This window comes from Coturnix japonica, chromosome 5, assembly GCF_054131305.1.
Source record: "Coturnix japonica strain WE chromosome 5, WE-NBRP24, whole genome shotgun sequence".
Classification (NCBI taxonomy): Eukaryota; Metazoa; Chordata; class Aves; order Galliformes; family Phasianidae; genus Coturnix; species Coturnix japonica.
Window position 1 is genome coordinate 32519895 of NC_140667.1, and position 23923 is coordinate 32543817.

Below are 23923 nucleotides of genomic sequence, written 5' to 3' on the forward strand. Positions count from 1 at the left end.
TAGCTGGGAATAATCTCAGATCAGCAGAAACCTAAAGTGGCTCATTGTGCCGTATCCTTTCTATCTTAACTGTCTCACAATCTTGGAAACTATTTGCTAATTTAATTTGTTGTGATTAATACATTGTTCCAGTGTTTCCTGCTGCTATAGTCTTCAGGAGAATTTAGTTACAATGATGACTAAATTCAGCAGCAAATTTTAACAACAGGAATTACAGCATCATTATGCAGAAATGGCTAGCAAATTATGCAATTGTATCTATGACAATATAAATTTCAAATATATTAAACCTCTTTGTTTCTTTAAAACTGCCAGGCTGGGTGCCAGCCAAAAATGTAAAATATACAAAAGCTTTTTTCTTTTTTATTTTTTTTTTCTTTTTTTTTTTTTTTCTATATGCTCTTCAGAAGACTGCTAGCTGAAGCTTTAGGTCCGTATCAGCTACTGATGAAAAAATTGCAATTGCTTACAAAAACAACGTGTACATGGCAGGTTGTAAGTAGAATATGAAATGACTCAAACATCTTAGAAATGTACTGATAAGCATAGATTCCAAAGCAAAAATAAATGCATAAAAATATCAAGTTAGCAAATTTGAGGACATCCACAAAATGAGCAAAAAGAAGTAGTAAATGCTTATCAGGCATTTACTGAATGGCACTCACTGAAAGGTACAAACAACTGTATTTTTGCTCTAACAAACTTTCACTAAGAATGCACATGACTGCAAAAGGATGAGAAAAGAGCTTGCGACTGCAATTTGAGAACACTGCGAATACTTTATAGTGTTCTAAATAATTTGCCAAACAAAGAAGAATGTTGCAAATAACAGGTGACAAATTACAAAAGTTTTTTCAGCCTTTCACATGCAAACCAACCACGACTTTAATCAACTCCCTTCTCTCCACTTCCCCTAATCCCCTGATCGTAAACTATTTAACACCTTCTAATCTCCTCAGGTTAAATTCACTGAATTTGTTTTCAACCTTAAGTTCCCTCTTTTGCCGTGTTCTGTTTCTTGTGCCCACTATCCATCCAGCTTTTCTAATATTCCTACTATGGGCAGAAGGCTCAAAGTGGCAGCTGTTATGAAGTTGAGCTCCATGTGATCCTCTGACTGCCATCCTCAAAATGCACTGCACGTCCCAGAAAATGAAAGAACACTTTTGGGAAAAGAATAGCAAGTTTCTCTCTATCAGATCCAATGCATCATCTTTTTTCCATCCTCTACCTCATGTTTCAACACTGTCTGCTAGCAGAACCTCAAAGAACTCTGAGACTACTGAATCCTCCAGAGTCCACAGCACTGAACTGTTTGGAAACCACCAACTGCAGCATATCACCCTTAGCTGATCCCATCATGGTATTCCTACTGCAAGCATGCCTTCCAGGGACACCAGCAACATCATCTTCCAGAACAGACATCTAATCCTGCACTGTATCTAATATATATAACTACAGTGAGGACAAGTTGTCATATTTTCAAAATGAAACAGAATTAACTGAGTACAACCACAGACCAAACATCTCAACCTTCATTCTGCCCTCCCAAAAGTTCCAGATTTCCATTGTACATATGATCACCTGCTGCAAGTGACTTGACTATTCTGCTATGGCCGCCTTCTCCAGACCACATTTTACTAATTTCTGGTAGTACAAAAAAAAAAAAAAAAAAAGCATAAGTGGAAAGGTAAACAGAAGAAAACTAAATAAAGTACACTGCTTATAGGTGAGGACACTTCTGACAGAAATGAAATGTGTATTGTTAAAAAGAAATGTATAAGGAATAGGTAAGTTATAAGAATAAAGATAGATCGATTGTTTTTATGGGTCTGTGATGTATGTGGAGGCTATGCAAACCAAGCATATCAACAAAATGTGTTATGTGTCATGCATCTTTTATTTCAGTTGTGTTTCCTCTGACTTTCCAACGTGGGGATCAAGGTAAGTTACTAATTTCTGATCATTTCCTTGCTGGCACTTCTGACAAAATGTCCTTGTGTTCACATCAGATAGAAAATAACAAGTACAACAGTTACCTGGATAAATGAAATTTAAACTTCTGAACCCCCTTCTTACTAAATGTATAGGTTCATCTTCTGGGGGGAAAAAAAGCTGATTTTATTCATTTCCTCACTATGTCACACGGTTTTATCTCCAAGGACTCATTATGCGCATATGTCTGCACTCAAAACAAAAACAAACATTTTCTTACAGAAATTCCATGCTTCTGCAGACTCTTGCAGAGATAATTATAAAGTAGTATAACAATTTATTGTAACAACTATAATTTCTAATTTAGATTATAATTTATTATGAATATTACAGGAATGAAAAATATCATCCAAATTCATAGAAATACAAAGATTCCGTTGCCTGAATTTAAGGATTAGATAAGTCGGCAGCAGAAAGCCTTAGACAAGCCATATCTCTGTTTTAACTCACTGTAAATGAGAAGAGTTTGGCAACAGCTGCACAACCCATAACATTTCCATCTCAAGAAATTTCATTTAAATCAGTATACAGAGTGTACTAGACACTTTATAGCCTACCTTTAGCTATAAAGGCTTGTTTTGAGTCCCAGAGAGTTTCTGCCCTCACTTAAAGTCACAATGAATGGAGCGTAGAGAGTACAGGAAAATGAAAACTAAATTTCATACAATAACTACAGAATTTACAATATGAATTCGGAATAATATTTATTATCAATCTGGAAAGTGTATTAGCAAAGAAAACTCAAAATGAAAATAACTCCTAGCACAACTGTGTGCATGCTGAATTCAAATTGAAACTTATGTGAGGTCTTGATTAGATCAGAGACTTATTAAAACTGTAATCCTGTATTTTTCTTCACTGCTGCTGGATAATTGCTCTTTTTTTCAAAGAGAAGGTCATGTAATTATTGTACATGTCTTTTCATTGCTCCTTTGAGACTTCCTGGATATGAATAAATTAGTATTATTTAAAATTTCACATCATTGACACATTACTTCTGAGGAATCAAATAATCTCTTCCACTCATTTTGAATGCTGTAATTTTGTCTGTAACTGCTTTAAATTACAAAAATGAGCATTTATACTGAATTATCTATTTTAATATTTTAAAGAGAGAAAAACATATTTCCTGACCTAAAAAAAAAATAAATTTAAAAACAGTCTCATTTCTTTCATGAATCTAGTACTTCCTGATGACTTTTCATGGATAGCATATGGATAACAGGAGAATAAAATAATATGAAAGACTCAATGATTTTTATACTGTTGAAAAGCAAAGAAGGCAGTAAGCAGGGAAGGGCAAGATCAAAACCTGCAAATATTTTCAAGGCTTACAAAATGAATGAAGGGAAGAAATTAACTTATAAAGCTAGAAATAATAATTCACAGCACTGTGGAATCACTGGATGAAGTTTAATGACCTGTTTCACTCATAAGGTCAGATTAAAAGATAATCATAATACCCTTCTGGCCTTAAGACTCTATATCTCACTATCCAAACATGGTATTTCAAAGAGACATTATTTTAATATTCTTAACATTAGAACTCTAGATATCTGTGTTATCAGCGATCCCCAGTTCTCCTCCTTACCTCCATCCTTCCCTTTTTTAATGGAAAAAATAGTATAGTACATATTTTTGTATATTTCCAAGTCAAAGCTACTAATAACATAGAATGCAATTGTGTTCTAAGAGCTAGGGGGGGAAAAAGTGCAATTCTCGCCTATACCAGAGTGAGTTTTCACATGCCACATGTACTTTGTCCTATCTATGCAGTTTTTTAAAGACTGATATGATTTTTCAAGAATCTCAGTCAGTTCTGAGATCCCATCAGATTTCTGTACCAACAAAAAGTACATTCGGATGTACTTTATTCACAGTACTACGCTAATGTTTTTAAACAATTTTATAACTTTGGTATTACCAATTAAAAACAAACATCCACAACAACACTGTAATCCTGAACGTCTAAGCATTTAAATTTCAATTTTCTGCACTCTTCCATATCTATTTCTTCCTTAAATTTAAGCTAAAAGTAAATATATGACACAATTTTGCCAATACAGAACTAAAACGTTAAAAGAAGGTTAGATTAAGAAGTTAAAGAGTATGATGTATGAGTTAATACTGCAGAATGCAAAGGTCAGACCAGATCATAGAATCCTAGAATCTTCAAGTGGTTTAGGCTGGAAAGGACCAATAAGTTCATCTAATTCCAGCTCACCTGTTATATAGAGCGCTTCCAACCTGCATATCAAGCTTTCTATGAACCCATTCAAATGAGTTTTAAAACACCTCCATGGATGGGGCATTCACAACTTTTCTGGGCAGGCTGTACCACTGCCTCAATGCTCCCTGAGTAAAGAATTTCTTCCTAACAACCAACCTGAAGTTCCCCTCTTTTAGTTCATCAGACAATACAAAAAGTCAGTCTATCTTGTTCATAAACTCTCCTCAAGCATTGGAAGGCTGCAATGAGTGCAAAAGACAGTTTTCTGAATTCCTTTCAGAATTTTTCCTATTTTTTTTCCTTGGCTCAAAAGTAACTTCATGAGGTCTTTTTGGTGATAAAACTGATAACTGCAAATTATCTAGGGGGGCAAGTGGCAGGTGTTACCATGCCACAATACTTCTGCTTCCGATTGTAAAGATAAGCAGAAGCGGGGGACAAACAGTCTTTTTCCATGGGGTGGGGAAGGGTGCGGCTTGAAGGAACTGACCACTGAAAAAGGTGATAATGTAACAAAGACACCCTTCCCCGCAGGCTTATCTGTTGGGTCACATTAAAAGAGGAAAAGAAGAAAAAAAAAAAAGAATCTGAGAAGCAGGGGATAAAAGACTCCTGTTAACTAAGTACTGGGGAGAGGAACCCCCTGAGAAAAGAAACCACCTTGGTAGAGGAATTCACTAAGAAAAAAAAAAAAACCAACCTCTTAAAGGATCCCCTGTGGTCTGCTTGCTGTAAAGCTTTCTGGCTTTCTCTCATTCCCCTTTACAAAGTATTTCATTGCCAAAAATGCAAGTATGTTTGCTGGGATGTATATACACGTGTGTGTATATATATATATTTATGTGTATATACATAAGTAACTGGATACCGTTGAAAACACCTTAATTGTTATAAATAGCCTTATAAATCCAGCCCTCAAAATGTGTTTTTCACTGTGTAAAGAACTGAGCCCCTCTGGATAGTTTTCAGGTAAAATACAGCAAAAATCAAATTGATATATGCATACATGCATATATAACACTTTGGCTTTGAGGATGTAGTAATACAGTAGAATTTCACAACAGCTGTGCTTGAATTATTATTTTTGAGATATGGGTGCAACAGTGACAGCTAAGCAAGGAACAAAATGTTGCTCTTATGTACATATCTCACTTAATACACAAAAGGTAATACCCAAAAAGAACAGCCTAACTCAACATTTAATCTCTTAAAGATAGACTGAAAGGGATGAAAAGGAACTCCAACACACAATGCAATTGTACAATGTAATGAACAGATGTGTTTCCTTCATCCTTAAAAGTACCAATGCAGTGTAAAACGCTCCTATCCTTTAAGTGTTGTGGACCTTTGTCATTTTATCATCTGAGATCCAAGGGACTTCATCATTTTACCTTTGGTTTACATAGGAATCAGAGGAAATAATTAGCAAACCCCATACCAATGAAGACATTGTCAACAGGATAATTCCACATATATAAGCACTTTCTAAAGGCTTGCTTTCAAGCCTGTCAATGTTTTGTAAAAACTATTCTTTACATGCTACAGTTTCTTCTTAGCTTGCTTCCTATACTGTTCCTACCAACTGCTGCTACCCTTTCCTCTGGAGGGGAAAAAAAAAAAAAAAATAGAATTAAATGAATGAATTTTAGCCTGAGGAAATTGCACATGCTTCCCTTTGCACAACCTGCAATGCAGTAGGACACACTGTAGCCTGTATACCCTCTGCTAGAACAGACTGGTTTAATTATTTTCTACTACTGCATGTACCTCTGCCCATAACAGGGAGGAAAAACTGCTAGGAGGCAGATAGTTTTATATTTTGCTTTTACCTAGCTGCTTGTAAAAGCCTGTCTCTTCATCAATATGTGATGCAACAAGCCTTCTTTAAGGTTACAAGGAGCTTTGTGTAAAGGGATATGATACTCTATCTTGTAAATTCAGTCTTCTATAAGATGCCAGTCTTTAAAAAACTGCTAATTTACTGCCACTACATTATGTTACTTTGAATATAATTTGTTTAGACACCAAGACCTACACTTCTAGGTGGGAACAAAATTGTTCCAATTTGACCAGCACTTCAGATCAGCAATCAGGTTTCCTTCAGCTACATCCTCTTAAAGGTCATGTTCCAAGAGGTGGTACATAATAATTTCAGACAAAATGCAGATATCAGGACAACTTGGGGTTCTCTTTAAAACAGTTGAGAATGACATTGACTTTCACAAAATATTACTGCACTCAGAGAGCTTGCTCAGAAAGACGAAGGATGGGCTCATTGCTTCATTGAGCCCTAGAGAAAAAGGATCATTTGTGATTGTTACAACTGCATTTCTCACCTTCCACAGAGAAGCTCAGTTTCTAGGCAATGGAGTTTACCTTTGTGTCAACACGGACACAGACCCTTGTTACTGAAGCAATGGCCAAAAAAAAAAAAAAAAAAAAACCAAAAAAAAAAAACCGAAAAAAAAAACAATGTATCATAGTGTCAAAAAAAAAAAAGACAAAAACAATGCATATTTCTGCAGTGTAATGTTTGGCATACTGATCAGTGGTCAAATTAAATTAAATTTAAGTATACCTTCAGTTTAAAAAAAACAGCTGTGCTGGGAACAAGCATCAGAATATTAAGGTCTCCCTTATCCAGCACAGACAAGTTCATGGCTTTTAGAGCTGTGAGTCCCCTCCTTCCTTGCCACTGCAGCTTTCTTTTCCAACAAAGCTAATGTGCAACCTCATCATCCTTCCCTACAAACCCTGAGCTGACAGCAAGTAAGAAGATCATGAGGAACAGAGTTCGAGGACACAAATTAACAAACAAAATTTCTGCCAGATCAAAACAAGAAGCAGCTTATTCATAACAATACCTGTGAATACCCATTGTGAATTAAACCACACAGAATTACTGGTAAGTGTAGCAGATCCTTATTTTCCCAACTGGAAAATTCCAGTTTTCTTTTTGGTATTTTCCCCTGTGATTGGGTGGTCAGGAATTTTGCCTCCCACAGCTGCTGTGCAGGTCTCTTCCTCATCAGTGAACAGGAAGACACCAGCCACTGGTCCTTTGGAGTGCGAACACATTGTGTGAAGACATATTTTGTCACTGTCATCCTGCCATGACCTTATTTCCTGTATTTTTTAAGTTCTGAATGTATCAGGTCATCAGCTGTACAGTATTTTGTCAGAAAATTGTTTGAAACAAATCTAATGCAAAACATCACAGCCCTACATTAGGGCATATCAGTGCAAGGAATCTGCTCAGTGCCACCTGTAATCACGCAGCTTTGTAATGTGCTATTATCATTGCTAGCAGGATGCCACAATCTAGCCACTGAATTTGCCAAGCCTCAGGACTGAAGTTTGTCTTAACTTCTTTGATCTGCCTGCAGCTTTATTTCATTTTGTTTAGCAGTAACAGCCCTCTCTTTAATTGTTGAAGTCTGTGAGCAATTTGATATACTTCCATTTAGCTTTATCATATTTTTTACAAAACCAGCATAACATATCAGCATAGAAAACACAAACCTGAAAACCCGATATGTGAATAAAGGTCCTTAGGGCTGAAGACATAGAATTAGGAGTGGATGAGTACAGGCGTGGGATGATAAAAGATGGGGGCACAGCCTAACATTGGAGGTCCCACAGCAGTCCTTTAAGAAATACAGACTTGGAGATGGCCAAAACTGAGCTTACGGGTAACAAAAAGAACAAAGAAAGACTATCTGATGCACATAAAAAGGCATATCTAGTAAATTTTTGATGCAACATTGACCTGCAGACCAACAGAGAAAGAACAAGAGGTAAAAGCATGTTAGCAAGCCTATAGAAACAACTCTTTTCTTTGAAGATGATGTTTTGGGTTCTAAGAGTGCTGTTGATTACACTTGGTATCTGTGGGTATGGGAGTTGAAATACAGAATAATTTCTTCCTGCATAAACACAAAGTACAGATAAATATTAAAATCCAGGCACACCATTCCAATACTACTGGAGTTGGATGGTAGCTATTTTCCTTCTATATACTTCATTAAACTCTCTTTCATTCACCTTTCAGCGGATATTTAAGCTTCAGTAAATTCTGCAGTAAAACAATGTCCCCTAACCAGCTTAGCTTATTTTGCTGCACCAAAATATCACTAACTGATTGGAAACCCCAGAAAACATGTTTTTGATATCAAAACGTGAGGAACTGAAGTTATGAGAATTCTTCCATAAATGTCAATGATAATGTGGTTGGAAGTACTTCTGGACCAAATGTTCTAGCAAAGAAAATCCCCACAGAAGTGCTCTGGTAACATTTATGTCACAGCATGCATGACAGGGCTGATGGAATGAAACAATCCATGGACTACTTTTATCCTGCTGGAAAATTTTTTATCACTGTGTGCTGAAATCCAAAAGAGATTAGCATACCAGAGAGACATGCAGTGCCATCCCTAGCCCTTCATCAGAAATGAGAAGCTTTGTTTTTGGTACCATTTCAAAAATCTGGAAACAAGGACAGCTGATGGAAACCCTTGCAGCTGTGTTGTCCAGAGTCATCACTGAGACCAGTATAGGAGCCCTGGAGTTCTCTGTCCCTGCTATACCTTATTTGGGTGCTCAGCCACATCACCCACAAGATGTACCCTGACTTCCGCCAAGAATGTGAAGAACTAAGGTGCTATACAGGCACCTGAACAGGCCTCTACTGTAGGCCTTGAAAACACCTCTGTCCTTCTGACACTATAGTTTAAGCACACAGCCCACTCTGAACAAAACAAAACAAAAAAAAAATTCCATGTAGCACTTGCACAGTTGTTAGTTGTTATTTTTGTCTTTTAACCACGTACTAGATGGAGTATGCTTATATATTCCCTCTATTATTTAATGAACTTTTATTTGTTTCGAGCAGTAAAAGCATATTATTTCCTTTGGAAATTGTTTTACAACACAAATGTTTTTGCAGCAAAGGAGATTTTAATCTAAGCTTTCTTTATGTAATGAAATTGCAAAAGATAGTCCTTTCTGTCATGAAAATCAATTCCAGCAATTTCTGTTGTGCTTGTAATTGCGCCTCCATTTCCCAAAATATATTTGCACATACTCTACCACTTGAAGAAGTTATCATTTAAAAACCTTGTTTTATAATCTTTTCAGTCCCTCCTACCCACCAAACATGCTTATTCTTTTTCATTTAATCTCACCAAATATAAGTATTCTTTTCTTCTGCTATGGTATTTCCATCACTTACCATTCACTGAAAACATAGTGTTGCTATGGGCACAGCTTGGATTCCTCCCCCTTTTGTTTTCTTGTATAAGGAAAAGCGAACTGTAAAATGGAGGAGTACCTGTATGCTGAAATAGGATATACATGGTGCAGTGCCTGTAGCCAAGCTTTCTCATAAAATCTTCCCATGCTACATTTTACAGTTAATACCACGTCCTTATCATCAGATGAACAGTATTTCAATAGGGTAAAACAAAGTGCAAGAACCTGTACTGGCATCAGTACTCATGTTAAGCCATGTCCCCTTACTTTAGCTACCTTGAACTCTATACTGACATGGACCTCGGGGTCTCCTGCTCCACACTAAAAGCACTGGCTATCTCCCAGATATTCAGATTTTGCATAGCTAGTACAGTAGTTCCCCATTATTTGATCCTGTAGCACAGTGCACTGAGCCAATTTACATTTAATCTCTTTCCTTAATGAATGCTACTCATAAAAGTATGTCTGTACTACTCAGCTAGCATCCAGCATATAGACTGCATCAGGACTGCAGCCCACTAGTACAAGCTACCAGCTGGACAGCTGTGCAAGAATTACATTTAACAGTAGCAAAGAAAATCTTATATTCCCAGCAAAACCTTCTTATATTGTTAACAGTGTCAGCACATCCAGTATATTAATTCAGCCTTCGTTTTCATCATTTCATCATGGAGTTACAGATGATCAAATGCCTGCATTATGATACTGCACAAAATGATGCAAACTCATTTAAAGCAGTATGTGAGATTACTTACACAATTATTCCCACCACAGCATAGGAATATTCCTCTTTCTGCTATTAATATTTGCTTTAAAAAGCATACAGGTCCTTTATCAGCTCACAGTTTTCACATAACTGAAATTAGTAGCATTAATCTTCTCTTCTGCAATAAAAAGAATGTGAATCAAAATTGCTCAGCAATAGCTTTAATGCCATCTGTATTCCAATTCAAATGCTAAACTAGACTCTCACACTGTTGCTTGGACACATTACTCCAGCACAGCAGATTTGTCACTATAGAAGGAAAAATGCTTTTCTTTTGTGCCTTGACTTTTTAAGTCAGCTGAAGATCACGTTATTGCATCCCATTTTAAATGCTAGGGGAAAAACATGGGGTGCAGGGAAAACAAACGTTTTCTTTTTTCTAAAGAGTGCATTAAAAGATTAGCAGCACACAGAAGCGAAATCACAACAATGATGTAAAATAATTATCTGTCCTGTACTTAAAAATGAAAAAGAGTAGCACAAATTCATGACATTAGGTTAGCTTGCTTCTCCACAGATCTTGCTAGCTGGGATTTGCATAAAGCAGATCTTCGGCTGTGCTTTTCCAGATTCTGACATTCTGAGCCTAACAAAGGCTGCCCACGATTTCCAGGTCTTTTTGCCCTTCAAGTAAACTGTAATAAGCAAAGGAAGTTGTACACGAGAGCTCCTGTACTAAAACCCTGCATTCTGTGACAGGCGCAGATTGCCATCTGCTGGTCAGAGGCCGATACCTTAAGTCAGGCAAAGGAGATTTCAGCGAGGATCTCTGCAGCAGCTTTCTTTGAAGAAAAGAATATTTTTTCATCAGTTCGTTCAGAAGGCATGCTGAAAGCACAGATTAGCATGAAAAGAAACCTATTTATCTGGAAATGAAGCAAGACTGTTTGGTCATCTATTTTTGTCTAGCTGTGACTTGGTACAACAGATAGTAGGTGGCAAAGTTCTGTTATTTAAAAGATGAGGATAAATGACAGTGAAATAACACTGCAGAGATTCTGACACATGCGTGGAGATCATACAGTCCCCAAAACGTGACTCTTATGAGTGGCAGGACAGTGGGCTTGTATCAAGCTGCTGTAAGTGCTGGGGAGCAGACCACAGAGACTTTGCACATTTCTGCATCCCCCAGTATTTCTCCCCACTGCAGAGCTTTTGGTAACTGGTGCCTGTGCACTGCAGCATGATCACTCCGCGCTGCGGTGTTCCCATCCTCGGGCAGTGATGCATACAAATCCTCATTGCATCCATCACACTCCGGCGTGAGACATTCCCGCTCACGACTGCTCAGCTAACTCTTCATTTGGGCACAGTGTTTTTCTCACAGTGCTGACAAAGGCAAGGATGCCTGCTCCCTGCCTCAGAGATTAAATTACCCATGTAAATGAGGACAGTGCAAAAACACCGCACTGCGAACAGCTGCAGACAACACAGATACTCATTCTATCCTACCAACTTCACATAGGGCCTCTTGCTGGTCAGGCAGAGAGCACAGCAACATGGAAATCACCCACAGCACTGAGCCTCAGGGCATTTCTCAGAGACCAGGTAGAAGCTGAGCTGCACGTAGGCATACTACACTCATGCACTGCGCTTTTCTAGCTGTCAGTTCTCTAGTGCAGTAGGAAAAAAAAAAAAAAAAACCTTGAAACAGCACAGAAGCATTTAAATAGAATACAGAGCCTCATACATAATGGTGGCTACACTGGAATCACAGAAAAAAAAAATATTTAGCTTGAAAAGAACCTGAACAAGGGAACACAACTTGTGAATGTCTATACACACACAGCAGCACTTTTCTCTGCAGCATTAGCAGTAACTAGCTGGATCTGGAGCCACACCGTACACAGGAGCAACTCCTGGCTCCAATGTTCCCACAAGCAGATCACACATCCCCACCACCCAGCCGCCCTCCTGCTCAGCATTGCTCTCTGCAGAGGAGCTGCAGGGCAGGCAGCAAGAATCAAAAACCAGAAATCACTCCGGTCATTAATTCAGATGTGCGGCAGTTAGCAACTCAGCACAGCACTCTGCATCACACTGCAGTTTCACAGATATCATCAATACCTGCATCTTGTGTGCACAATCATCTGCACAACCCAGAATTTCTGGCTTGCTGTTTGTTCTCTAAACAAAGAGGTATCTGAGAAGAGCATAATCTCTAGAAGCAGTTGTCCCCTTACGAAAGTTAAAGGGAACGTTTCAAAATAAAAAAATGCCGTGAGCAATTAACGTCCTTATTTTTCAAATTCTGAGGAAAAAAAACCTGTGAAAAACCTTTAATCCTGTACTAAAAAGAATTTCAATCCATACTCCGTTATGGTTGTGCTGCCTTTTCTTCCTAATATATTGTTCAAAATCCTTAATGCAGTGCACTGGAACTCACGTTTTCAGTTATTTCACCATCACTATACCATCCCTTTCCTAATCAGTATGCTGGACAGCTGCATATTTAATACATATTCCTGAGACTGATTCCTTCCTCCCAGATGAATTGTTTAACATTTTTCTACATTAAGCTGCATTTGCTACCTGGCAGTGCACTGCTTAAATGATCCAGAATCTTCTGCGTTCAGTTGTTCCTACCACCCATTTCATTTCCTCCAAAAACCCAAACACATAAATCTAATTTCTATGTACTGTAAAAATAACAATAAATGTTATAAAATTCATTTTTAAATGGTTTCTACCCATTTCTGCTTGCTATCCACTCTTCCCTAGAAGAAATAAGAATGCTGCTTTTCATTAGTAACTAAAAGGTATACACAGAATTTAATGTCTATGCAATAATTTCACAGACAATTCTGAAGTAAAATAGTCAGCTACAAATTAATAGTGAATATATATCTCTGTTTTCTATGTAAGCAATTAGAATCCATAAAAAAAGAGTAAGATCATCATGGGGTCATCCTTATGCAAAATATAGACAGTTTTAGAACTTGCTCACAAGAGCAATGTAGCATTATTACATAAATGTACATCTGACCAGGACTTGCATATTTCAGTGCATTATCTTTGTGACCAAACAGATACAGACACGACAAATCTAAGTCTTGCTCTATATTCATCCCAAATGAGGAATCTTTAAAACATGCTTTCACAGAAATTTTTATTCTAGGAGAAAGCAATTTTTATTGTGGCACCTAATCTCTGATTAGACTGATTATTTATTTTTTTTTTTTTTTGTTAACCCACCTAACACACTGCTCCTGTGTCTGACTTTCATTTGCAGCAGTGCAAGTCTTATTTTCACCACTCTCTCAATCTGTAACAATAAGGAAACTTTCTTCTATTCGGGATTTATCAAAGGGCAGAAATAGAGAAAATTCACTCTCCAACAATTGCCCAACAAATTAAGTAATAAATTTCATTAGGGAACATGTATAGCTCTACCAAACAGCCTAAGACCTCTGCAAATGACCCTCCAATCTTCTACTCATTCAGTTGTGTTGCAGACTTTTTTTCCAGGTGGATGACATTCACTTCTGTGTACCAAAAGGGTTACTGGCCTTCTTAAGACTTAATACAAACATCACATGAGCACTATTCTGGTCCTCTCCATACCCCTAAGAAAGGTTGAAGAGTGTTTTAATGACCCAATTTCCTTCAGGCCATTACAAAGGCATCTCACTTTCTTTGAATCTTGCTGTTTTCATTTCTTATCACAAAGCCTTCCCTATAGACGTGTTATCACCAGCAAGCACTGCAGGATGGAGCAGGTTGTAATTTCTTACCTTTATGCTCCCTTCTTTAATCAGAATGGCATTTATATAAACCTCTCCTACTAGAATTTATCCTGCCTCTCCAAAGCTCTCAGATCTATAGGCTGAATCAGTCTGAACGCAGTGCAAGGTGACATGCATCCCTTTACCTCCTACACAGTCCTACGGAAAGCTCATCACTGGTATGTGTCCACACCACTTGTGGTAGTCAGTGTTAACCAGCAAGTATCCCAATGTGCACAAGTCCAACCCTATATGCCCCTTGCTACATGATTCTTCCTTTGTGCAGCAGCCTAGGAGCCATGCAGGCTCTGGTCACTGCTCAGCAGCTGTCTATTTGTGCTTCTCCTACAATGGTGGCACTAAATGCCCCTCAACTGTCGTTAGGCTTTGAGATGTCACCTACCAACCTACACTGCAGCTCCCATTACTGCAGTAGATAACTTCAGTGTTTGCTGGTTTTATCCCTGTATTTTTCTAAGATGGGAAAATAAAGACAACGAAAAAAAACACAGAAATAACACTGCCACACAGAAGTTTCTGGCAGATCAAGGGAGGGTCCAGCACTTCAAATAAGCATCTACCTCATTTCTTTCTGTCTCTCAACACTGCAGCACAGATCACTTAGTTCTACAAAGGACACATGAGGATTAAAAAAAAACAGAGAAATACATGCCTCTTTGTGAATGGCATGGAGATTAAGGGCTGACTTGCTTCCAAAAAGACTAAGTTTCAGCTGATATAAACTGGCCTCATTTTATTGACATCAGTGAAGCTACATTATTTACACCAGCTTAGAATCTAGCTCAGAGGCTTCAGCAACTCAACACTTCTTCCAGCAAAATAAAAAGAAGGCTGTCAACACACTTGTTTATGTCTTAAAAATAATGAATGGGATCCCACAAAGTTCTAGGTAGCAATTTGTTAAGCTACAAGGGCAAGACCTAGGGGCAAATCTGGAGCTGAAAAGCATTTCCATCCACAGATTGCTACTACACCAAATAAGCTACCTAGCAACACAGTCTCCTTTGTCCTAATGAATTTAAATATAGTACAGATATGTTACCACCTATGGCTCCTTCCCTCCAAATTATCTGGCTGAGCTCAATAAAATGAGGACAGCAAGTGTTTTTATACCTGGAGCTGCATCCAGTGTGTGGTGTTTTATCATTTTACCCTGAAGTTCACTGCAGACTATGCCTACTGATTCAGTTACAGAATTTCTTTGAGAAAAGGATCTCCTTGTCAGCCTTTTTACCTCATTCCTGCTCTGCACTGCATCACCAGCTTTGACATGCAGTAGTACGCTGGTGGAAAGAGAGAAAAAGGAAGAAATCTGCAAGCAATCATTTTTTCTTCTGACCCAAGATTGTAAAACTTAGGAAGCATTCTGGCACCACATAAGGTTAATATTACAGCAAATAGCTTATCACAGCAGCAAGTATAAAGCACTATCTTCTTTCTGTCTGTGCACTGAGTGGGCTGAGAGTTTTTATTTCATACTTCATTTACACCTTGCTGAGTGATGCCATAGAAATGGCAGAAGTTTCATCTCCTCCCACTCATGCAGCAGTACAATATGTGTAGCAGCAGCAGCTCCCACACTGCTCACAGGAAGCTGGGGTCTGATGCCGATCACAAGTTCAAAACTCCCTCTCCTGAGTGACATTCTGAGATCACAGAATCACAAGGTTGGAAAGGACCTACAAGATCATTTAGTCTAACTGTCTTCCCTTTACCATACCTATAGAAAACCACTAAACCATACCTCCTAGCTCCCTATCCAGACCTCTTGAACACTTACTAACCCTTGCTGCAGAGCTAACAGCTGATAGGAAAGCAGCTTGAGAATTTTAAATCACATAAACTAAAAAACACTGATGTTTTCTTCAAAAGCAATGAGAAACAGGAGAGCAAATTAACACAAAATCTGTTTTAAAAAATACTGAAATGAAGAGGACAAGCTCTTGTACATAAGCAAGCAGAAAAGGGTAAGGTTTTACATCCTTTGTTTATCACTACTAATTCACTGGAAGTACTGCAGTCTAACCACATCTGAAAATCTAGAAGCTTTCCAGAGTACTCAGAGAAAGCTTAAATAAATAAGGTCAGAGGAGTGCTAAGAGCAGCCAGTACTGCTCAGTGAAGGTAAATATTCACATCTCGGGACCTGAGCAAGCCCAAGAGGCCTGACAGGTGCTCGAGGCCATGGCTTTAGCTGACAGTTCCAAAGGCAGCCGATAAATCAAACAGATGTAATGAAAGGACACTGCTCTTATGCTGAGCTGCTCATTGGTCTGAAACTTTCAGAAAGCAAGAAACACAGTCAAGCAGGTTAGTAATGAACTCAGAACTAGTCTGAAACTACTTAATGCTGGTAAGCGACCAAGAACTTTTGCCAGCTCCCATGCATTCTACATTTGGCCACAGTCCCATTTGTCCATTAGTACAGATCAACTTATCACAATACACCAGAGCAAACTCTATCAACTAACACTCTGCTAGCAGTTTCGCTGGAGAGGCCAAGAGCTAAATCTGCATATTGTCTGAATAACTCTGACTGCAATATCCTGTCTACGTGAAATATTTTCAGCAAAACTTTCGCACTACCATGCAACCACTGTAGAAGAGAGCACAAAAGGACTGCCATGCCAAACACGTGTGTCAGTGAACCTTGTCTGCTACGAGCAGGAGGGCTGACATATCAGTCTGTGAACACTGCAGTGAAATGATGTTTGTACAGATGAATAGTAGAGACAATCTCTGAACATTTTCATGACTGCCATGAATAGAATGCCAATAAAAACTCCAGTGTTTGCATAAACTGATTATCCATACACATAAATAGTATTGTATTTTAGTTAAATTTTCTTTTTTTTTTTCTTTTTAATCTATACTCACTAAGAAGTAAGAAAGTGGTTTAATTGAGAACACTACAATTTCCTAACTTTAAAAATGTCAGCATGTATTTTGACTTTTTAAAAGCATTTGTTTTTCTAAGAACTCCTGCTGGGCAATTCATTGAAACTGATTCTGGACATTAAGTTCTAATTTCTACAGATAATAATTTGGGGAGGAGAAAAATGTGACCACAACATTACCAGCTCAGTATTGGCCACATAAGCTAATTTTGTTGCCTTTCCAAATTAAATGTGAAGGCCATCTACACTTTATTGAAAATGAGTGTGCCTGATAAATAACAAAATGAAGAAGACAAAGAGAAACAGAGAATGTTGGATTCCTGGGAAATGTTGTAGTCCTTAGAGTCTTAAGTTTTGCTTTCAGGAGGCAACATTTCTAATCACTCCATCACATTTGCAAAACTTCTTTTTTCTTCCCCCTCAAAAAAATCATTGACTCGTTCACTTGCAGCATTGTTTTTCGCAAATTGACAGGACCTACATGTGCACAGGAATACCCTTGCATGCTGTAAAATTTTTTGGGTCTACAGTGAGAGACCCAAGATCTGCTTTGATACAGAGAGCTTGATGACAAAGCATCTTGCTTGTAAGAGTCCTACTGCACTTTAAGCTGTATGCATGAAAATGCCCTGGAACTTCAACTGCCTAAATTAAAGCCAGACAGCTGACAAACCCAGCACAGAACCAGCAAAAGTGAGTTGCACATTAGTGAAAATGTGAGAGGCTGATACATCAGCATGCAAAATCAGTCCAGCTCTAATGCTTACAAAGAATCATCAGAATTGTACAGGTTAAGAATGGAAAAATCCTATTGACATGATGGAAAAATCCTATTGATATGTACCCTATGGGTTTAGAACTAGAAGCTGCTGCTCAGATAAAACAGTCTTGGCCTCCAGAGATGTTAGGGATTTCATCCCACTCATTGCACCCACTAAAACCAACCTGCAGCAGTTCTCATGGGAGAATGCAGAACACTTGACAATTAAAGAAGCAACAGCAGTGAGAGCAAAGTGCAGCTGGTCACACTGCTAGGGCAGTGACAGTCTGTGAGAGGAATTTCACAGAAACTCACCAGAGGGAAGAATTCAAGGGAGACTTGAGTGAGGAGGCCAGCAAGGACAGGAAACTGAAGCCACTGAGTAAACTGAAACAGAATAACAAGTAAAATCGAAAAGGGAAAAAATCTGTGTGGAAAACACCATAAAACACTTCAATTGCTAACTGGTGTGGAAAATCACTGTTATACTCCTATAAATCTTCAGCCTTTATGGAAATATTGGTAACAGCAAGCATTTTGGAGTTCGATATTTTTACACAGAGTTCAAAATCCTTGAAAAACAGGGTCATAAGCATCCTGGATTACATACACAGAATGTAGGGTCCTGTAACTCTACCAGATGCTAAGGACACAGTCAAATGCAGAACTGAACATCCAAAGGTTTAGGCTACTGAATTTATACAAAAATTGATGGTGAGTATGCCAGAGTTGTTTTTCATTTTCAAATCTTTTCTTATACGTTAGCTTTAAATTAGACCTTTTAGACATTTTCACATTACTACAAAAGCATTTGAAAAAATACTAGCTTACATTCCTGATGTTCCTAGACCTAAGGCCTTTCAAAACCATTCTTCTTCCAACATGAGATCAATTGGAACATATAGGATAGATTTACCTTACAGCACACACTAGCAGTCACCAATTAATTTGTCAGGCAAAGTGACAGGGAAGGGTGCTGGAAAGTCGCTGAGGAGCTGATAAGATTTGGGAAAATCAAGAGCAAATATTGTGGGCAAGAGGGATCTACTGAATAAGTAATCACAACAGCGTGTTGGAAATGATATCTAATATTTGGCAAGAAAAATCCACCATCCTAATTTATTCCATCTGTTATCCTTTTTTTGGTTTTCCTATGTGTTTGTACCTTCTCTTGTATTACGGATCCTTACCCCATTCCAAATAAAACTAAAGGCAGTAGTAGAAAAGTTCTACTAGCTATAATTGATTTTGGAAGCATGAGAAATCACAGAATCATAAAATGATAAAAGTTGAAAAGACCTCTAAGAACCTCTAGTTCAACCATCCACCTACCAGCAATATTTCCCCTAAACCATGATCCTCAGTACTACATTGACACATTTCTCAAACACTGCCAAGGATGCAACTCCATCACCTCTCTGGGCAGCCCATTCCAGCACCTGATCACTCTGCTGTAAAATAAGTTTTCCCTAATATCCAAACTGAACATTCTCTGTTGCAACTTGATGCCTTTCCCTTTTGTTCTATCACTACCCTCTGTGGGAGAAGAGGCCAAACCCAACCTTGACACAATATCCTTTCAGGTAGTGGCAGAGGGCAATAACATCTCCCAAGTCTCTTCCAGGCTAAACAACCCCAGTTTCCCTAGCCCCTTCTCCTAAAATTATTGCTCCAATGCCCTCACCAGCTTTGTTCCACTTCTCTTTAAAGGGCAGAATGAATTACACATACTGCAAAGACAAATGCCTGCTCATACTCATGGCAAGAAGTGCCTAGTATTTATTACTTGGCTTGAAGTTGTCAACTCCCTACACCAGCAGAGGTGACCGACTCTTGCCACTACTGAAACACAGTTGATGGCTACCACCTCATTGCACTCACATCCACTGTTTGGTCTTTATAAACGTTCAGCAAGCCTTGACGAATGTCAACAGAGCCTTTTTAAAAGCACTGAGAAAAACAGGCATTTTGCAACAAAAACCTTCAGTTTATCCCAAAGACATTTTTATCATCAACAATAAAGATCCAAGAAGATGTTGTGATCAGCTAGTTTCGCCTAATTATCACCTCTTCCCACACCCAAGAACAGCCAGCAATGGTTGGGAATGAGATCTCAAGTTATAATGTTGCTATCTGTGCCAGAAAAAAATAAATAAATAAATAAATAGTTTCAGAATGCATTAGCCAGAATTGCAATAGCTGTAAATTACCTGTAGGTTTACAATTCCTCTGTAGTATTTAGTATTACTGAATTGAAAAGTGTCTATTTATATATACATACACATAAAAGCATATATAATACATATATGTGCACATGTTGTCTAAAAAACACACAAGTACAGCTCTTGCTTCTCCCGTCAGCTCTTAACAGATGTGAAATGAGAAAATACACAAAGGATAACAATCCAGTAAAGCTAAGCATCATGACCTGCACTGAATTTACAAAAGAATGGGGATGTCTACAACTTTATTTTCCTTTTTTTTTTTTTTTTAATCAATGACTTCCTTTTCATGTAAAATGTCTTTTTCCTGCATAATCTCAAAAGAGATGTTCATAGCACAAAATACTTAAAAACACAACTAGGTCCCTGGAATGCAATTTTAAGATCACTGCAAAAAACATTTTGTCCATCTTTCTAATAACAATTTTCTGAAAGCTACCACTAGAAAAAGGACAATTATGTACAGTTTAAAGTCATTTGCAAGAAAACTGTTTATCAGTGTCTAGATGGAGTTACACATTCCTCCAAATGCTAGATTTAGCCTTTGGATCTTTGATTTAGCTGACAGATGTGTATAATCTCCAGCTATTGGCTAAACATCTCTTTGGATATGTGTCAAAACTAATCCAATAGAGAGAATGCATTCAGTTCACTAAGTTTCCTCCAGATCTGGGTAGTCAGAGCAGCAGCTTATACTGGATACAGATCATTTCTTCAGTTCAATTTCAATCCTCTTCCTTGATTCAGAAACCAGATCTATTTTGTTCCAGAGGTCATCAGTGTCACCAAATGTTTGAGTTTAGAATTACAGCTTTAAGGGCTTTGTTTATAAGAATCTAAAATAGAGCTTAGCCCACAATATTTACCTTTTCCTGTTCAAATGACTGTGAGGCTGGATAAATAACAATTTTGAAGCAACATAATCAATGAAGTATAACAGAGTAAATGATGCAAAGCAACAGTTATATGGAAGAGCCACATAGTGGGAGATGACAAGGTATTTTGTTCTATGACAATCAGATTATAATAACCCTGAAGATTGTAATGGTTTATTTTGTTCCCTGCCAAGGTTCAGATTTCAAAAACATAAACTCACATGGAAGACTGTTTGTGCATGAAAGCAAATTCTGTACCTGATTATGCTCACATCAAAAAATAATTAACATAAAGCAATCCCCCTTGTCAGACACTGAAATGCAGCTTAAAATTAGTTAAAAAAAAATAAAACCAACAGAAGGCTTTTTGTTTGTTTGTTTTTGAAGCAATGATTCCCCTTCCCCAACTTCCAGACTTCCAGCTTGTACTCCAAGGCAGGAGCCTATACATAAGGAAAGGCCCTAGACTCAGCTCAACTCTATGATGGCTGAATTCAGGAAACTATGTTCCAGCAAATACAGAGATTATTATAATAATGAAACAAAAACACTTTTCCTTGAGGTAGCACGCCACCAATTAAAGTCTTCCTTCTAGAATTGTTCACTGATTCCAAAAACTATAATGCACAAGCACTCATATATATATATTAAAATATATATAAAAAATTAAAAAAAAAAAATCAGACTTCTGTAAATCTCTGAAGCAAACCCACTTCAACCAAGTCTCCTCTATTCTGCTGTTGGCTAAGCAGCAACCAACAATCCCCTCATCAGTGGTGGATCCAGGGTAGAACAGACCTCCTACTACCAGCAGAACTTTGAAACAAGTATTCATCTTTTAAAGAGAAAAAATAAGTGACTATAGAATGTTTTTCATGAGCCAAGCTCAGTGTGTCATCCAACTCTTATAAAAATGGATGTTTCTACACAATTACTTGAACTCTGGACTCAATTGCTTCGTTTAATAATCAATGCCTCCCACACTCAGATGTTTGCATAAGTTCTTTAGCCTCTTTTCTAGATTGTAAAAATCGCATGTGTGGATATGTAGGAGTATACATACATATACAGGACAAAAATGTGTATTCAGAATAAATTATTTGGCTCTAAAGGAAATGAATTGGCTGGATGCCAAATAAACGATTCCTTGAGAAAAAGAGAATAGGAGAGAAATGCCTTTTTTCAAGCATTATTTCTCAAAGTTCTTATGTCCTGCTTCAGTAGAAAAGAACGAAATGTCTCAGCCATGTTTCCCTTAATCTAATAGAAACACTCATGGTAATAGGCAGCACTTTAATCTCCCAGCAGCTCCACAGAGAAATACTTTAATATCAGTTTGAGAAGTCACATCTTCTAAAAAAGCCAAGAACTTCTAGAAAAATGGGGACGTGGAAGGGGACCTCACAACACCTTTGCCAACATTAATCCTCAGGATGACTTCCAGGTACTACTGCGTATATGAACCACTCAAAGTGACACTTCTATCTCTGACACCAGGTCCTGAAGCATTACATAAGTACTTGTCCAGTTCCCAGAGTTCATGCAGACAGCTTGCTGGTAGACCTAGGCCATATGAAATTGCCATCTGAAATCCTTTGCTAAATTCACATCCCTCAACTTCCATATTCAAACAACAGAATTAGTCAGAGGTCACAAATCCAACACGTAAAACTAATTTTAGTCTAATGTTGCATATTGGTCATTATCATCACTAATACTGAATGCTTTATGATGTAAAAGCAAGTAAGTGTGCCACACATTGTGCACATACTGCGCAGATGTATTATCATGCTGACAGCTCATACTGTGAGCAGTACGTATGCTGAGGCAGACTAGGAAAGCAAGAGATCAATGTAAGGGCACAAGGTGAGCTTTCTTGATGAAGGAACACTAAGCCAGGAACCAAACTCTGAAGCTTCACTTCTATTGATTGTTACCGAGCCATCATCACCAAAGATTCATTTCCATGAGTTTGCAGAACGTGATACGGCACAGCCCAGAGACCAACCACATACAGCCAGCTACACCAGGTCAGCCACCGGGCCAGGGGGCATCACCCTCGCTGCCAGCCTCACTCACACAGACATACACCCTTTGACAAAAACACCCACTTCAGATTTTAGCAAGGCTAAATTGAGAGAAACCTTTGAAACAGAACGGTCTGCAGTTTGCTCTTGTTACAGAAAGGACCAACAGGAAAAAGCAAAGCTGGTTCAGTTCCGTGGCCCAGAGGGAAAGGGGCGTGCGCACCCGCAGCCCCTCCGACGGCGGAACTGCGGAGCTCAGCTCTGCGTCCGTCTCTACCCCTCCGCGGGAGCTCCCTTTCCATTAAGCCCGGCGCCTGCCGCCTCCCTCCTCCCCGAGTACCTGTTGGCAGGGTCCGTACAGCGTCTGAGCTATATAGTGGCAAAATATCATTCATCTAACGACTGTATTTTTTGTCTTTTTTCTGCCCATCAACATCTGAATTTTGGAATCGCAGAAGCGCGCAGCAAGAGCTCGTCAGGCAGAGCAGGTGCGATGCGCGGTACGAGGGGTCGTAGCGCCATCTCGTGGTTTCAATGCAAACTGCAGCGGCACCGCGAGAAGGGGCAGCTCCCAGGACCGAGCAGGGTAGGAACACCGTTCCTGCAGGCGCAGCTCCCGGAAGGAATGTGTTCGAGGACTGAACTTGAGTGTTCTAAGAGCTTTTCAAATCATTAACTTACCCTGCAAAGCCTCTTCGTGAAACTTGAAGTGCTAAGAATATGTTTATATACATGTGCGTTATTCTAATGTTTATGGGATTTCCTCTCTCCATCACTGATTGTTTTTCTTTTCCCATTCAATTTTTCATATTTACTTATTTTTAGGTACTTTGTAGTTTTATGAATATATACTGCAGTTCCGATTTAAGAAAACACAAGCTGTTCGCTTCACACACAAAAATAAGCACATGTCAAGCTATAAAACATGTATAGAGGAAAAACAGTCTGGGATGTCAGGAAAGTCTCCCTTGTCTCTGATGATGACATACTATACAAGACAGCCTGTTTGCAACCAATATCTTTTTAAAGACAACAATTTTCTGTGCATCTTTTCTGTGCTAGAGAAAAAGTATCTCACTACAATAAAGAAATTTCTAAACCTTGCTTGTGGTTTTTAAATCAAGTAATGGGTATTTTAATTTTCAAACTACAAGT

General features: G+C 38.3%; 1 long non-coding RNA gene across 5 annotated transcripts in view; it reads right to left on the minus strand.

The window, feature by feature from the left end:
* Positions 1-23304, minus strand: part of LOC107315030 (uncharacterized) — a 141604-nt gene extending 118300 nt beyond the window's left edge. For 3 of the 5 annotated variants that reach the window (XR_014947205.1, XR_014947203.1, XR_014947202.1), the window contains exons 1-2: positions 23109-23304; positions 17960-18031 (exon numbers count right to left, since the gene is read on the minus strand). This is a non-coding gene — a long non-coding RNA (uncharacterized LOC107315030). The remainder of the gene's footprint in view (positions 1-17959; positions 18032-23108) is intronic. The other 2 variants (XR_014947204.1, XR_014947206.1) reach the window with 2 other exon arrangements.
* Between the last annotated feature and the right edge of the window lie 619 nt (positions 23305-23923).